The sequence below is a fragment of the Bombina bombina genome, chromosome 5 (assembly GCF_027579735.1).
Source record: "Bombina bombina isolate aBomBom1 chromosome 5, aBomBom1.pri, whole genome shotgun sequence".
Classification (NCBI taxonomy): domain Eukaryota; kingdom Metazoa; phylum Chordata; class Amphibia; order Anura; family Bombinatoridae; genus Bombina; species Bombina bombina.
The window spans coordinates 535,860,209-535,879,020 of record NC_069503.1 but is presented as its reverse complement, the minus strand read 5'-3'; the positions used below and the strand labels follow the sequence as shown (position 1 = coordinate 535,879,020).

The following is an 18,812-nucleotide window of genomic DNA, read 5'->3' as shown; positions in this document are numbered from 1 at the left end:
CAATAATTTTGTCCAGTCCAATTTTGCAGTTTTGCATGAAATGTGTCAGATTTGGCTTTTTGTTCTCTACTTTTTTGTGTCAAACCATTACAAACAAAAGATATAAACATGAGAATGCCTAAACATTTGTAATTGCAACAATTTTCTGGGCGAAGTAGTGCAATATCTGACAGAAATGCAGGGGTGCCAGTATTTTTGGCCACAACTGTATAAACTTCTATGTTAGTATCTTCTTCATATAGAAGTTATTGTCCTATAACCATTGAGGGCTTAAATACATACGCTATACAGATTTCAAATCGTTACAGATTTCCGATTGACTTGTGATTGATTACTTTAGGATGAAAACGAGTTGACAGCACAAATATTTCTAACTATGTTTATGTGATGGTAGAGTATAGCAACGATATGCAGATGTTTGTTGTTAATGCATGGGGTTAGCTTTAGTGTTTGCATAGTGTCTTGGATATGATAAGCTAAGATCTTTTGTGCATTAGTCGCTTAGGCATCGTCTATCTGTCACCCAGGCAACTTATACTGAGGGGTTAGGAAAACACACTTGGATATCTGAACACAAAAAGCATACCCTAATAAATTGGATTTTAAACGTTTCCCATACTTTTAGATCTTCTATCATGTACCTGAAAAGCCTACCTCTTAGTGGTCCTTTCAAAGGGACCTCCAATCTTCAGTTAAAGACCCTGTCCATCTGGGTTCAATAGACCCAATAAAAATTGCAATTGTATCAGAGTGACTGAATCTGCTATAGCAACTATTTGAGTCTCTGTCAGCATGTAATTGACTTTATCAAGTGGTAAGCGAGAAAACCCTGAAGTCTGTATCTAACTCTATGCCTTGGAATGTTAAACGAGTACAGGGACCTTGGATCTTATCTTCAGCCAAATAAACACCAAAACCTGCCATTAAAGACCTATTGATTTTTATGAGTCTCTCGCAGTGATTAGTCCTACTACTAATACAAATAATCTAAGTAATGGGTCATAAGATCACAACTTGCAAAGTCTGCCACAGCCCAAAGCAAAAAAGAAGAAAAAGCCTAAAAGAATGTGCAAGATACTGCACATCCCATTGGCAAACAGTGATCTATGAAGTAGCTACCCTGAACTTTACAACCAATGAAGCAAAATGATGATGGATGCAATAGTAATAAACAAACTGCAGATTCTATACCACATTTCGCTAACAACTCTCCTTTACCCACAGATCTTACAATTCTTAGTGCTGCATGAAAGAATTGATAATTTGCAAATTCAAGGCTAGATAAATAGGTTATATGATGTACCCTCATCTGTGGAAGTGTTTCCAGTTCCAGACCGTATGGCAGATATCATTACTCAAGAATGGGATAAACCGGGGATTCCTTTTTCTCCGTCCCCTGTTTTTAAAAAGATATTTCCTGTTGCTGATGCTATTCGTGATTCATAGGCGCACAGTGCCCAAGGTAGAGGGCGCTATCTATACTCTTGCCAAGAGAACTACTATTCCTATTGAAGATAGTTGTGCTTTCAAGGATCACATAAATAAGAACATTGAGGATTTTTAAAGAAAATGTGCATTCATCAGGGATTACAGTAGCAACCTGTTGCTAGTATTGCCACAGTTGCAGGGGCAGCATTTTATTGGCTCTCAAGTTAGTCAATACCTTTATTTGTGATGCCAACATGCAAGTTCTTAGGTTGGGTGCTAAGATTTCTTGTTTCACTGTTTTAGCTCTCAGAGCTCTGTGGGTAAAATCATGGTCGGCTGATGTTACATCCAGAGACCTTCCTGGGTGATTGTGACCACAGATGCCATTAGTCTGGGGAGCAGTTTGGGGCTCCTTAAGAGCAAAGGGTCTGTGAACTCAGGAGGAGTCTTCTCTTCATTTAAACATCTTAGAGTTGAAAGCAATCTTCAATCCTTTGACATCTTGGCCTCAGCTAGCCTTGCTCCGGTTTATCAGATTTCAGTCGGACAACATCACTTCAGTAGCCTACATCAATCACCAGGGTGGAACTCGGAGCTCCTTAGCAATGAAGGAGGGGACTTTCATCCTTCAGTGGACGGAGTTTCTAGATTGTCATCTCTCTACTATCCACATTCCAGGGGTGGACAATTGGGAAGCTGATTTTTTGAGCAGGCAGACCTATTATCTCGGAGAGTGGGCTCTCCACCCAGAGGTTTTCACAATGATAACCCTCAGGTGGCGAGTTCGGGTGTTGGATCTGATGGCGTCTCGTCAGAACACCAAACATCCAAAGTACAGTTCAAGGTCAAGAGATCTTCAAGCTGTTCTGATAGATGCTCTGGCGATTCCTTGGATCTTCAATCTAGCATACCTGTTTCCTCCATTTGCCCTCTTCCACGAGTCATTGTTCGTGTCAAGCAGGAGAGAGCATCGTAATAGTTCCTGCATGGCCTTCCGATAAAGATGTCATCTCTTCCACCTTGGAAGTTGCCTCTGGGGAAGGACCTTCTACTTCAGGGTCCCTTCCTTCATACAAATCTAGATTCTCTGAAACTTACTGCTTGGCGATTGAACGCCTAGTTTTGGCTAGATGTAGTTTTTCTGAGAAAGTCATAGATACTATGCTTTAGGCTCGTATGCCTGTTACTCGTAAGATTTACCATGGGGTATGGCGTAAATAACTTTTTTGGTGTGATTCAAAAGGGTTCTCTTGGAACAGAGTTAAAGTTCCTCGAATTTTGACTTTTCCTTTTGGAAGGCCAGGAGAAAGGTTTGCAGTCAGTACTCTGAAGGGTCAGATTTCGGCTTTGTCTATTCTTCTGCACAAACGTCTGGCAGCTCTGCCAGACATTCAATCTTTTGTTCAGGGTTTGGTCAGAATTAAGCCTGTGTTTAAATCCATTGTTCCTCCTTGGAGCCTTAATCTTGTTCTTAAAGTTTTGCAGCAGGCTCCATTTGAGCCGATGCATTCTGTTGATATTACGTTACTATCTTGGAAGGTTTTGCTTCTTATTGCTATTGCTTCTGCTCGCAGAGTCTCTGAGCTTTCGGCTCTGCAGTGTGATTCCCCTTACCTTATTTTTCATGCTAATAAGGCGGTCCTTCATACTAAGCTAGGGTTTCTTCCTAAAGTAGTGTCGGATCGCAATATTAATCAGGAAATTGTTGTTCCTTCTTTTTGTCCTAATCCTTCTTCCCAGAAGGAGCGTCTTTTGCATAATTTGGATGTTGTGCATGCTTTAAAATTTTATCTGCAAGCAACTAAGGATTTTCTGGTAAACACAGGGGTCAGAAGGCCACTTCTTCCACTCTTTCTCTCTGGTTGATAAGTGTTATTCGCTTAGCTTATGAGACAGCTGGACAACGGCCTCCTGAGAGAATTACGGCTCATTCCACTAGAGCAGTTTCATCTTCTTGGGCTTTCAAAAATGAAGCCTCTGTGGAACAGATTTGCAAGGCGGCCACATGGTCCTAAGACAGGAGGGTAGACGGCAGGGACTGCAAAAACCAGGTCGGCGCCACTCAAAAGGGTAAAAAATAGAAAAACTTTAATTTGAAAAATATATATAAAATACAGTACACATTAGTTAGGCTGAACACAGATACAGGGGGGGACAAGACAAACAAGCCTGACACGTTTTGCGCCCTCTAGTGGCGCTTATTCATAGGCTGCAGCACCAAGTAACCAGTGCCTTTTTAAAGGGAAATTAAGCCATTAACCCTTAGTGTGAGTGAAACAATTAAAAACAAAAACATGTTAAAAGCATTAGCGAATTTACATTGGGATAACTTTCTTAGGAAAAAGAGAAAAATATATATATATACAGGTTTAGACTTACTATAATAATATTGAGACAGAATTCATAAATTACCTAGACATTGCATAAATTGATTAGTTACCTAGTGATTATTACTAATGGCATCCATATAAGTCATTAGTCATTATTAAAAGTAAAATTAAATTAATTTAATTAACTAGAATTAAAGAGATATCAGACTGTATATAAAGATGTATAAATAAATCAATGAAATTAATTAGAGGGGTAACAGTCTGTAACCAATATTTTAAATTCATAATGAACAAATGAAATAAACCCAATAAAATGTAGAAAATTAATTTCATTGATTTATTTATGCATCTTTATGTACAGTCTGATATCTCTTTAATTCTAGTTAATTAAATTAATTTAATTTTACTTTTAATAATGACTAATGACTTATATGGATCCAGTTGTTGCTGTCTAAGTGAGAGTGCGCTTTTTCTACTCTATTATATATATAAATATATATAAATATTAATTACAAAAAACATCTGTTATATACATAAAAATAAATATTTATTAATAAAAAAGAACATTTTATCCTAGGTAAAGTGCAAGCCTCTTCCTTATTATATATATATATATATATATATATATATATATATATATATATATATATATATATATATATATATATATATTTAGAAATACAAAGAACATTTTCTTCTAAGTGAAGAACATTGTAATGTAAAATAATTACAGTAAAACCACATTAAAGATGCATAATTCATATTAAAAAATAGAAGACAAGAGGGGCGCCTCATGTGTATATCAGTATGTCAGACAGTAAGAAGAATGAAAAAAGCTAAGTGGGTACTCACATTTGGCCCAAGTACACTTATGTACTAGTAGGTGCAGGCTGGTAACTCAGGGTGTACCGGCTAACTCTTTCCAGTATGGCGAAAGTGATCTAACTTTGACAGTCTGGTACAGTAGTGCAACTATATGGCTGCTCTCCTCCTCACAGAATAATCCAGTGCTAAATATGAGATAAGAGACAAGAGGGGCTCCTCATGTGTATATCAGTATACCAGACAATATAAAAACATGGACAGCCAAATGGGTACTCACATTTGGTCCAAGTACACTTATGTACTGGTAGGTGCAAGTTGGTAACTTGTGGTGTACCAGCTAACCCTCTCCAGGTGTAGATAGGTCAGTGCAGGCGGTCCTGCCAGATTTAATGCCGGTGGATAGTCAGTAGCAGTGGATAAGACTTCTATAGAAGGTAATTGACCAGAGCTTGTATAAAAAAAAAGTTTAGTTTATTAAAACAAATATTAAAAACATTGACAAGCAATGGTTACAATGCAACGCGTTTCTCAGCCCTAGAATGGGCTGTTTCATCAGGCATAGAGAACCTTCCAACTGACAATCCATTTAAACTAAGCTTGAACCAATGGTAAGCCAAGCCACGCCCCTAGTGGGCATTTCTAAGTGCATGAGTTCTTAATTGATTAATCAACAGCAGTTAAATAATAAAAACATACATGTAAAATAATACATACTATCTATGTTATCTAAAAATATTAATCATAATAAAAATAATATATAAAACTGTTTAGCATAAACAGTAATCAAATTTGGATATTGGATCCTCATGTAAACACTCTAATGGTATATTTTCCTCTAACAAAATGCAGTGTCAAATAGTTATATTGTGCATAAGACAGTCTATAATCAACAAGTATGTCTCAATAAATGTGATCCTGAAAAACAGTTCATATTTAAAGCATCAAGTTTGCTATTAATCGTTGTTGATATCCATAATACATACCCCCTCACACACAATGTAATCCTCCTCACTCAGGCCTAGATTTAGAGTTCGGCGGTAAAAGGGCTGTTAACGCTCCGCAGGCTTTTTTCTGGCCGCACCATAAAATTAACTCTGGTATCGAGAGTTAAAACAAATGCTGCGTTAGGCTCCAAAAAAGGAGCGTAGGGCATTTTTACCGCAAATGCAACTCTCGATACCAGAGTTGCTTACGGACGCGGCCGGCATCAAAAACGTGCTCGTGCACGATTCTCCCATAGGAAACAATGGGGCTGTTTGAGCTGAAAAAAAACCTAACACCTGCAAAAAAGCAGCGTTCAGCTCCTAACGCAGCTCCATTGTTTCCTATGGGAAAACACTTCCTACGTCTGCACCTAACACTCTAACATGTACCCCGAGTCTAAGCACCCCTAACCTTACACTTATTAACCCCTAATCTGCCACTCCCGCTATCGCTGACACCTGCATATTATTATTAACCCCTAATCTTCCGCTCCGTAAACCGCCGCAACCTACGTTATCCCTATGTACCCCTAATCTGCTGCCCTAACATCGCCGACCCCTATGTTATATTTATTAACCCCTAATCTGCCCCCCACAACGTCGCCGACACCTACCTACACTTATTAACCCCTAATCTGCCGAGCGGACCTGAGCGCTACAATAATAAAGTTATTAACCCCTAATCCGCCTCACTAACCCTATCATAAATAGTATTAACCCCTAATCTGCCCTCCCTAACATCGCCGACACCTACCTTCAATTATTAACCCCTAATCTTCCGATCGGAGCTCACCGCTATTCTAATAAATGTATTAACCCCTAAAGCTAAGTCTAACCCTAACACTAACACCCCCCTAACTTAAATATAATTTACATATAACGAAATAAATTAACTCTTATTAAATAAATGATTCCTATTTAAAGCTAAATACTTACCTGTAAAATAAACCCTAATATAGCTACAATATAAATTATAATTATATTTGAGCTATTTTAGGATTAATATTTATTTTACAGGCAACTTGGTATTTATTTTAACTAGGTACAATAGCTATTAAATAGTTAAGAACTATTTAATAGTTACCTAGTTAAAATAATTACAAAATTACCTGTAAAATAAATCCTAACCTAAGATATAATTAAACCTAACACTACCCTATCAATAAAATAATTAAATAAACTACCTACAATTACCTACAATTAACCTAACACTACACTATCAATAAATTAATTAAACACAATTCCTACAAATAAATACAATTAAATAAACTAGCTAAAGTACAAAAAATAAAAAAGAACTAAGTTACAGAAAATAATAAAATATTTACAAACATAAGAACAATATTACAACAATTTTAAACTAATTACACCTACTCTAAGCCCCCTAATAAAATAACAAAGCCCCCCAAAATAAAAAATTCCCTACCCTATTCTAAATTAAAAAAGTTACAAGCTCTTTTACCTTACCAGCCCTGAACAGGGCCCTTTGCGGGGCATGCCCCAAGAAGTTCAGCTCTTTTGCCTGTAAAAGAAAACATACAATACCCCCCCCCAACATTACAACCCACCACCCACATACCCCTAATCTAACCCAAACCACCCTTAAATAAACCTAACACTAAGCCCCTGAAGATCTTCCTACCTTGTCTTCACCATACCAGGTTCACCGATCCGTCCTGGCTCCAAGATCTTCATCCAACCCAAGCGGGGGTTGGCGATCCATAATCCGGTGCTGAAGAGGTCCAGAAGAGGCTCCAAAGTCTTCATCCTATCCGGCAAGAAGAGGACATCCGGACCGGCAAACATCTTCATCCAAGCGGCATCTTCTATCTTCTTCCATCCGGCAAGGAGCGGGTCCATCTTGAAGCAGCCGACGCGGATCCATCCTCTTCTTCCGATGTCTCCCGACGAATGACGGTTCCTTTAAGGGACGTCATCCAAGATGGCGTCCCTCGAATTCCGATTGGCTGATAGGATTCTATCAGCCAATCGGAATTAAGGTAGGAATTTTCTGATTGGCTGATGGAATCAGCCAATCAGAATCAAGTTCAATCCGATTGGCTGATCCAATCAGCCAATCAGATTGAGCTCGCATTCTATTGGATGAAGATCTTGGAGCCAGGACGGATCGGTGAACCTGGTATGGTGAAGACAAGGTAGGAAGATCTTCAGGGGCTTAGTGTTAGGTTTATTTAAGGGTGGTTTGGGTTAGATTAGGGGTATGTGGGTGGTGGGTTGTAATGTTGGGGGGGGGTATTGTATGTTTTCTTTTACAGGCAAAAGAGCTGCACTTCTTGGGGCATGCCCCGCAAAGGGCCCTGTTCAGGGCTGGTAAGGTAAAAGAGCTTGTAACTTTTTTAATTTAGAATAGGGTAGGGAATTTTTTATTTTGGGGGGCTTTGTTATTTTATTAGGGGGCTTAGAGTAGGTGTAATTAGTTTAAAATTGTTGTAATATTTTTCTTATGTTTGTAAATATTTTATTATTTTCTGTAACTTAGTTCTTTTTTATTTTTTGTACTTTAGCTAGTTTATTTAATTGTATTTATTTGTAGGAATTGTGTTTAATTAATTTATTGATAGTGTAGTGTTAGGTTAATTGTAGGTAATTGTAGGTAGTTTATTTAATTATTTTATTGATAGGGTAGTGTTAGGTTTAATTATATCTTAGGTTAGGATTTATTTTACAGGTAATTTTGTAATTATTTTAACTAGGTAACTATTAAATAGTTCTTAACTATTTAATAGCTATTGTACCTAGTTAAAATAAATACCAAGTTGCCTGTAAAATAAATATTAATCCTAAAATAGCTAAAATATAATTATAATTTATATTGTAGCTATATTAGGGTTTATTTTACAGGTAAGTATTTAGCTTTAAATAGGAATCATTTATTTAATAAGAGTTAATTTATTTCGTTAGATTAAAATTATATTTAAGTTAGGGGGGTGTTAGTGTTAGGGTTAGACTTAGCTTTAGGGGTTAATACATTTATTAGAATAGCGGTGAGCTCCGGTCGGAAGATTAGGGGTTAATAATTGAAGTTAGGTGTCGGCGATGTTAGGGAGGGCAGATTAGGGGTTAATACTATTTATGATAGGGTTAGTGAGGCGGATTAGGGGCTAATAACTTTATTATAGTAGCGCTCAGGTCCGCTCGGCAGATTAGGGGTTAATAAGTGTAGGCAGGTGTCGGCGACGTTGAGGGGGGCAGATTAGGGGTTAATAAATATAATATAGGGGTCGGCGGTGTTAGGGGCAGCAGATTAGGGGTACATAGGGATAACGTAGGTGGCGGCGCTTTGCGGTCGGAAGATTAGGGGTTAATTATTTTAAGTAGCTGGCGGCGATGTTGTGGGGGGCAGATTAGGGGTTAATAAATGTAATATAGGGGTCGGCGGGGTTAGGGGCAGCAGATTAGGGGTACATAAGTATAACGTAGGTGGCGGTCGGAAGATTAGGGGTTAAAATTTTTAATCGAGTGGCGGCGATGTGGGGGGACCTCGGTTTAGGGGTACATAGGTAGTTTATGGGTGTTAGTGTACTTTAGGGTACAGTAGTTAAGAGCTTTATGAACCGGCGTTAGCCAGAAAGCTCTTAACTCCTGCTTTTTTCAGGCGGCTGGAATCTTGTCGTTAGAGCTCTAACGCTCACTGCAGAAACGACTCTAAATACCGGCGTTAGAAAGATCCCATTGAAAAGATAGGCTACGCAAATGGCGTAGGGGGATCTGCGGTATGGAAAAGTCGCGGCTGCAAAGTGAGCGTTAGACCCTTTAATCACTGACTCTAAATACCAGCGGGCGGCCAAAACCAGCGTTAGGAGCCTCTAACGCTGGTTTTGACGGCTACCGCCGAACTCTAAATCTAGGCCTCAGATTGATGTCTTAATCTAAGTACTCTTACTGAGTTTGCAGTCATCTTTTATTTGATGATTTGTGTGGTAAAACGTATTATTAGAGTTGAACTGGGATGACATTATACTAAAAAACACACATGCTTGTGCTAATGATTCCATTTGGATATTCTCATATAGTTAGGGTGAAATGATGGCGAGGTGGTCACAGAAATCCCTCAATATATTTATATAAATTAGAGGATTTTTAACTTATTATATTCTATCACGGAAATATGGCAGACTGCTTATTTCTAAAGTTTGTATGTTAAGCAACAAATAAAGTGTATGTGAAGGACGTCAAATGTGCAGGGGCATTTTGCAGATATTCAGCCAATCCTAGCTTATTTACTTGACACACACCCTCTATTGGACCAATCATAATGTTAGGACGTGATTATGTCATTGTTAGGGTGTAGCGATATCGGCCAATATTAAACCTACTCTTCATATTGATGCACTTCTAGGGGCGTGTTCGATGTCTACTCTGTGTCAGCGTGGTTGTGTTAACCCAACTATGAGGGTCGTGATAGACTGACGTTAAGTCTCCATATTTCCTAGGGCATGTTTGGCTATCACCCTCCATATTTCATGCTTAACATACAAACTTTAGAAATAAGCGGTCTGCCATATTTCTGTGATAGAATATAATAAGTTAAAAATCCTCTAATTTATATAAATATATTGAGGGATTTTGGTGACGAACTCGCCATCATTTCACTCTGACTATATGAGAATATCCAAATGGAATCATTAGCACAAGCTTGTGTGTTTTTTAGTATAATGTCATCCCAATTCAACTCTAATAATAAGTTTTACCACATAAATCATCAAATAAAAGACGACTGCAAACTCAGTAAGAGTTTTCAGTCACCCTCAATCAGAGTGAGGAGGATTACATTTTGTGTGAGGGGGCTATGTATTATGGATATCAACAACGATTAATAGCAAACTTGATGCTTTAAATATGAACTGTTTTTCAGGATCACATTTATTGATTATAGACTGTCTTATGCACAATATAACTAGATAGTTATATTGTGCATAATAACTATATTGTGCATTAGAGGAAAATATACCATTAGAGTGTAGACATGAGGATCCAATATCCAAATTTGATTACTGTTTATGCTAAACAGTTATCTAAAAATATTAATCATAATAAAAATAATATATATAACGTAGATAGTATGTATTATTTTACATGTATGTTTTTATTATTTGACTGCTGTTGATTAATCAATTAAGAACTCATGCACTTAGAAACGCCCACTAGGGACGTGGTTTGGCTTACCATTGGTTCAAGCTTAGTTTAAATGGATTGTCAGTTGGAAGGTTCTCTATGCCTGATGAAACAGCCCATACTTGGGCTGAGAAACGCGTTGCATTGTAACCATTGCTTGTTAATGATTTTAATATTTGTTTTAATAAACTAAACTTGTTTTATACACGTTATGGTCAATTACCTTCTATAGCAGTCTTATCTACTGCCACTGACTATCCACCGGCATTAAATCTGGCAGGACCCCCCTGCACTGACCTATCTACACCTGGAGAGGGTTAACTGGTACACCACAAGTTACCAGCATGCACCTACCAGTACATAAGTGTACTTGGACCAAATGTGAGTAGCCATTTGGCTGTCCATGTTCTTATATTGTCTAGTATACTGATATACACATGAGGCGCCCCTCTTGTCTCATCTCATAATTCATATTAATATCCAATAAAAAATATTTTTGTTTTTTCAAGTATTTGAGTGGAAAGGGCTCCAAAGTTTATATATATATATATATATATATATATATATATATATATATATATATATATATATATATATACACTGTATATATGTCTGTGTATATATATGTTTATTTGTGTATACACGTGTGTACACATATATGCATATGTGTGTATATAAATATATATATATATATATATATATATATATATATATATACACATACATATATTTAGACAAGTATATGATTTATAGCCATCAATGGGGAGAGCAGGTTAGAAAAAAAACTAACACCTGGAATCGTGGACTGAAAAGCTCCGTAACGCAGCCACATTGATGTCTATGGAGAAAAAAAAGTTATGCTTAAACCCTAACATAAAGCCCACGTCTAAACACCCCTAATCTGCTGCCCCCGACATCGCCAACACCTACATAATGTTATTAGCCCCTAACCTGTCACTCCTGATATCGCCGCCACCTAAATAAATCTATTAACCCCTAATCTGCCGCTCCCAATAACGCTGACACTATACTAAAGGTATTAACCCGTATTCCCCTGCACCCCAACATAGCCCACACTATAATAAATATATTAACCTCCACTAAATAAAAATATTAACCCCTAAACCTCTGGCCTCCCACATCACTACCACTAAATAAACCTATTAACCCCTAAACCACCAGCCCCCCACATCACAACAACCTAAATTAAACTATATTAACCCCTGACCGTAACCCTAACACCGCCTAATTTTATCATAATTAAATTAGAGCTAAATTAAAGTTACAATTATTAGCTAAATAATACCTATTTAAAACTAAATACATACCTGTGAAACAAAACCTAAAGCTAGCCACAATATAACTAGCTAGCTTAGGTTTTATTTTTATTTCACAGGTAAGTTTATATTTTTTTTAACTAGGTAGACTAGTTAGTAAATAGTTATAAACTATTTACTAACTACCTAGTTAAAATAATTACAAACTTACCTGTGAAATAAAACCTAAGCTGCCTTACACTAAAAACTAACATTACAAAAAACTAAAAAAATAAAAAATTAAAAAAAAATAAAAAAAACTTACCATTACAAAAAATAACAAACGAAATTATCCAAAATAATAAAAAGTATTCCTATTCAATACTCTTTAAAAAAAAAAAAAAAAAAAACACCCCAAAATAAAAAACCCTAATCTACAGTATAATAGACTACCAAGGACCCTTAAAAGGGTCTTTTGTGGGACCTTAAAGGGGCCCTTTGTAGGGCATTGCCCTAAAGAAATCAGCTCTATTTCTACAAAAGAAAAACAAACGCCCCTTAACAGTATACAAACCCCCACCCCCCAAACGCACAAAATAAAAATAAAGTAAAACCTATTCTACCCATTGCCTTGAAAAGGGCATTTATATGGGCATTGCCCTTAAACAACACCCCAAAATAAAATAAAACATTACACAAAATAACAAACGAATTATCCAAAACAATAAAAATTATTTCTATTCTAATACCCAATTAAAAAAAAAAATCACCCAAAATAAAAAACCTAAACTATAATAAACTACCAATAGCCCTTAAAAAGGCCTTTTGTAGGGCATTGCCCTAAAGAAATCAGCTTTTTTTCTAAAATAAAAAATGCAAAGACCCACTAACATTACAAACCCCCACCCCCCCCAACGCACAAAATAAAAAAAAATATCTAAAAAAACTTAATCTACCCATTGCCCTGAAAAGGGCATTTGTATGTATTTAGCTCTTTTAAGAAATGCCTGACCCCTAATCTAAAAAAGAAAACACCCAAAAAAAAATTTAAAAAAACACTAACCCCTCTTTAGCTACTCACAGTTGCTGAAGTCCCGCTTTAAGGATCTTCATCCCGGTGGCTCCATCTTCATCCAGGCGGCTCCATCTTCATCCAGACGGGATCTTCTATCTTCTTCCTGGCGGCGTCTTCTATCTTCTTCCCAGCCAATAGAATCTCAGTAGCTCTCATCCTATTGGCTGATTTGAATTTCCAAAATCAAATTAGCCAATAGGAATCCAAGGGATGCCATTTTGAAAAGGCTCCCTTGCATTGAAATTCAGTATACGGCGGCAACTGTATGAAGAGGGTGCTCCGCGCTGGATGTCTCCTGGATGGACCCTGTATGGGTGAAGACCTCGCCACCTGGATGAAGACTTTTCGCCGCCTGGATGTCCAGACTTTAGAAACTGTAAGTGGATCATTGGGGGGTTAGTGTTAGGATTTTTTAAACTTTTTGGGTGGGTTTTTTTCTAGTTTAGGGTTAGGGCTTTTCTTAAAAGATCTAAATGCCTTTTTCAGGGCAATGCAAAAGAGCTTAATGCCCTTTAAAGGGCAATGCCCATACAAATGCCCTTTTCAGGGCAATGGGTAGCTTAGGTTTTTGTTAGAGTTAGTTTTTTTTATTTTGAGGGGGTTGGTTGGGTGGTGGGTTTTACTGTTGGGGGGTCTTTTGTATTTTTTTTCAGGTAAAAGAGCTGTTTAATTTAGGGCAATGCCCTACAAAAGGCCCTTTTAAGGGCTATTGGTAGTTTATTGTAGGCTAGGATTTTTTTATTTTAGGTGGGCTTTTTTAAATTTATAGGGCTATTAGATTAGGTGTAATTATTTTTTATTTTTGATAATTTTGTTTGTTATTTTTCGTAATTTAGTGTTTGTTATATTTTGTATTAGATCCTTTGTAATTTTTATAGTAGTGTTAGGATTTTTTTAATGTGTATTTTAGTTTTCTTTAATTGGTAGTTAGTTTAATTTTAGTTTAATAGTTATATTAGTTTAATTGTTAGTTTAAACTTAGTTTTTTTAATTTGACAGGTAAGTTTTAATTTAATTTAAGATAGGGAAATTGTAATTTTAATATAAAGTTAGGGGGTGTTAGGTTTATGGGTTACTATTTTAAATTAGTTTACTGCGATGGTGGGGCTTTGGGTTTAGGGGTTAATAGTTTAATTTCGTATATTTCGTTGTGGGGGGCTTGCGGTTTAGGGGTTAATAGGTTTATTATAGTTGCGGCGGTGTCGGGGAGCGGCGGAATAGGGGTTAATAACTTTAGTATAGTTGGGGCAGATTAGGGGTTAATAATATTTAAATAGTGTTTGCGATGCGGGAGGGCGGCGGTTTAGGGGTTAACAACTTTATTATAGTGGTGATGATGTTGGGGAGAGTGTACTTTGTAACAGTTTAGTTATGAGTTTTATGTAACAGTTTTGTTGCGTAAAACTCATAACTACTGCTCTCAAATGGCGGTATGGATCTTGTTGGTATAGACTGGAATGCAAGCTTTTTAGCCTCACCGCAAAACTCGTGATGGTTTCACTATGGAAGACGCATGAAAAAACGTAATTTTTACAAGTGCGGGACTGACGTTGCGTTACAGGCTAAAAGGCTTGCGGTACAGCTATACCGACAAGACTTGTAATGGCTTCGTTGCTGTTTTAACAATGAAAATTAACTTTTTTCAGAATTAAAACGCGAACGCAAAACTCGTGATCTAGGTGATACTCATCGCCAGGCTTGCTGCGCCTGCCTATGTGTGGCGAGGTGAAAATGGAGTAAAATTTCTTGCGCTGAATATGTGATACCGATTTGTGACACGATTCTATGTTAGCTTACGGGAGTAAAAATTGCTGCTTGAGTAAAAATTGCGGCGCTGTATATGTGATACCAAAACCGCGTAAAAACCGACATCACCAGCTTTTGCGGGTGACGCCGCATATGTAATCTTGCCCACAGTTGCTAACTCCATATGGCTATATGCACATTGCTGAGCTTATCTTGGGGATAATTTATCATAAATATATTTTTACCATATCAAGTTGATTAGTTTAGTTTTGATCCTATATGAACTTTTATATGAACTTTGGATGAATTTTAATAATTAAAGGGACAGTGTACACCAGAATTTTTGTTGTTTTAAAAGATAGATAATCGCTTAACTTGTATCTAAGCATCTTCCGACAGCCCCCTGATCACATGACATTTTATTTATTATCTATTGACTTTCATTTTAGCCAATTAGTGCAGTGTCTGCCACACTCCACAAGCGTGATCACAATGTTATCTATATGGTTTACATAAACTAGCTTTCCCCTGTTGTGAAAAGCAAATAAAAATCATGTGATAGGAGGCGGCCTTCAAGGGCTTAGAAATGATCATATGAGCCTTCCTAGGTTTAGCTTTCAAGCTTTCAACTAAGAATACCAAGAGAACAAAGCAAAATTGGTGATAAAAGTAAATTGGAAAGTTATTTAAAATGACATGCCCTATTTGAAACATGAAAGGGTTTTTTGGACTTGACTGTCACTTTAATTTTTTTTTTTTTTTTTAAGTTTTCAAAAGAGCTTTATTGAGATAAAGTAAGGTTTCACAACAAAACTGAAAACAAAATGGTATACATCATTATCGATACATAACTGTTTGTTTTGCGGGAGCATTTTATAATGTAGTCTTCAACAGATTATGTTCATTTAATAGTGCATTGCAACAGCTAGTAGCTATACAACATAGTTAAAGGGACAGTCTAGTATAAATTAAACTTTCATTATTCAGATAAGACTTTTAATTTTAATCAACTTTCCAATTTACTTTTATCAACAAATTTGCTTTGTTCTCTTGGTATTCTTAGTTTAAACTAAACATAGGTAGGCTCATATGCTAATTTCTAAGCCTTTGAGGGCTGCCTCTTATCACATTCTTTTTAAATCTCTTTTCAACACAAAGAGACAGAAAGTACACGTGGGCCATATAGATAACACTGTGTTCAGGCACAGGGGGTTATTTAAGATTTAGCACAAACCAATGCTAAATTTAAGACAATAGATAATAAACAGTCACAGTCATGTGATCAGGGGGCTGGAAGAAGGTTCCTAAATACAAGGTAATCACAGAGGTAAAAAGTATATTAATATAACTGTGTTGGTTGTGCAAAACTGGGGAATGGGTAATAAAGGGATTATCTATCTTTTAAAACAATAAAAATTCTATGGTAGACTGTCCCTTTAAGTATACATTTTAGACTCTGTTTCTGTTATAAAAAGATGCACCACATCAATAAAATCCTCTATAGATGATTTTCACGTATTGCTCATGTATTATGGAGCCTTCATTAGTCTTGGTGGTTGTTATCTGGTTTCCATTAACTTCGGCTTTAACCTCTGCTGAAACAAGGTCGACTTCTATTGGGTTTTGAGTAAATGTAAAATAAAGGTGATAGTAGGGTCACCACAAAATCATTTCAGATTATGAAAAGGAAAATTATATGGACTTGTTAATATAGAAAAAGAAAAATGTGAAAAAGAAGCGTGTCAATATTAAGGTGTGGAAGTAGATGGTTTTCTCTGCGTGTTGTGAGTATTGCGCCTCAGTGTGTGTTTGATCTTCAGGTGTCTGCATGTTGTGTTCTAGCAGTGTATTGTTTCCACTTGTCTACCATTAGTTCATAAGTTGCTAAGGTGCCTGTTCTGAGATGATGGTATCTCTCCATCAATATTAGATTTTCAACCTGCGCTCTCCACTCCGACGCCGTGGGCACAGTGGTGGATTTCCAATATTTTGGGATCAATTTTTTAGCACCGTTGATGAGCAATATCAGCAGTGTGTTTGTTATGCTATCAGATATCTTGGGAAGTGCCATATAAAAGAGGATTAGCGGATTGTTGGGTATCTGTGTCCCTATTATGTCTGACATTTGTTTTATTATCTCTATCCAGTATGTATCCAGTCTATCACATTTCCACCATATATGTGTGGGGTTCCCTACTTCACCACACCCTCTCCAGCACATATTGCTTGCTATCTTGTATATCTTATGTAATCTACTGGGGGTGAGGTACCATCTCGTAAGGAATTTATAATTTGTCTCTAGTATTCTAGTAGATATAGATGATTTTTTAGTGGTTAGGAAGGCTCTTTGCCATTCTTTCGGTTCAATGTTAATTCCCATTTCTAACTCCCATGCTTTGGTGTATGATGGTAGCTGGTGTCCATTTTCTGTTATCAATTGTTTGTATAGTGTGGATATTGCATGGTTGGGGTGTTGTTTTGGCAACATAGGTTTTCAAATGGTGATAGCTGTCTCATTAGTTGTTGTTTCTGGGGGTGAGTGTCTATGTAGTGTCGCATCTGTGTATATGTATACCAACTCAATCCTATGTTGGGATGGTTTTCTATAATATCTTCTAATGTCCTAACTTTTCTGTCTTGGAGAAACACAGCAATGACCTTGTGTTTGATATGGTTACCATGTTCTGTATATGTGTCTTTATAGTTCCAGGGTAATGTGTTATTATTACATATGGGTAACATTGGGGAGAGCATGTTTGATATATTCGTGGATGTGGCCATCAGCTTATCCCATGTCACGAAAAATTCTGATAAGATTGGGTATTTATAGATTACCTCTGGTCTCTGTCTTTGGGTGATCCAAGCTGCTATCCCAGCATTGTTTAGGCCAAGGATGTGTCTGTCAAGTTGTACCCATTGTTTATGTGCGTTATTAGTGCACCAGTCCATCAGTCTGTGAAGGGCTATAGCTATCTTTTATAATTGTATATTGGGAACCCCCAACCCTCCTCTTTCTTTGGGTAGATACATTGTTTGCTTCGCTATTCGTGGTCTAATTCCCTGCCATATGAATTGTTAGTGACTGTATCCGGTTTAGATAGTTAAGAGGGAGAGGTGTAGGTATTGTCTGCAGTAGGTACAGTATTCTAGGGAGGACATTCATCTTAATGACATTTATTCTGCCGGCCCACAAAATGGGTTTATTTCTCCAACTAGAGAGATCTGCTGTTAGGGTCTCTTAAAAATTTTTATAATTGGCCTGAAATACTATCTTTGGGTCCGTGGCGAGGTATATGCCTAAGTATTTGAGTTTCGAATTTTGTCTCTTTAAAGGGCAGTCGGGTATTAGCTGGTTTAATGTCTCCTCATTATATGTTATATTTATCATTTCAGATTTGGTGGTATTGACTAGAAAGTTGGACACTTGTCCAAATTCCCGGAATATTTCTAGTGCCTCTGGTAAGGTCGTTTCTGCTTTGGTCAGTGTAAGTAGGACATCGTCCGCGTATAGTGCAAGTTTGTATTCTGTATTTCCTACAGAAACGCCTGTTACCCGTTTGTTGTTTCCTAATTTTCTGTGCCAGTGACTCTATCGTCAGCGCGAAGAGCACAGGGGAAAGTGGGCACCCCTGTCTTGTCCCATTCCCTATACGAAATCTGTCTGATAATAGGCCATCTACCTTAACTTTGGCTGTGGGGTGTGTGTACAGAGAGAAGACCTGATCCAAAAATCTATTGCCAAATTTCATTTTTTGCATGATTGCTTTTAGGAATTGCCAATTTACCCTATCAAATGCTTTTTCAGCGTCTGTGGATGTTATTACCATCGGGATATTGTTAGCTTTGGCGTATGAAATGATCTGCATGGTGTGCATGCAACACTATGCAAATACTATTACAATAACAGTAAGTGTTTTTCTAAGGGCAGTATCCCCACCCCAGACTATTATTAAAATGTTATTAAAGTAGATAAGATTGTCATACGACCTGTAGCCTTGATTTAGTGACTGAAATATTAGTCCAGCCCAACCTG

General features: G+C 37.1%; 1 protein-coding gene across 1 annotated transcript in view; it reads left to right on the top strand.

Moving 5' to 3' along the window:
• Nucleotides 1-18,812, top strand: part of CLEC3B (C-type lectin domain family 3 member B) — a 70,892-nt gene that overhangs the window by 26,332 nt on the left and 25,748 nt on the right. The gene's annotated exons all lie outside the window — the stretch shown is intronic.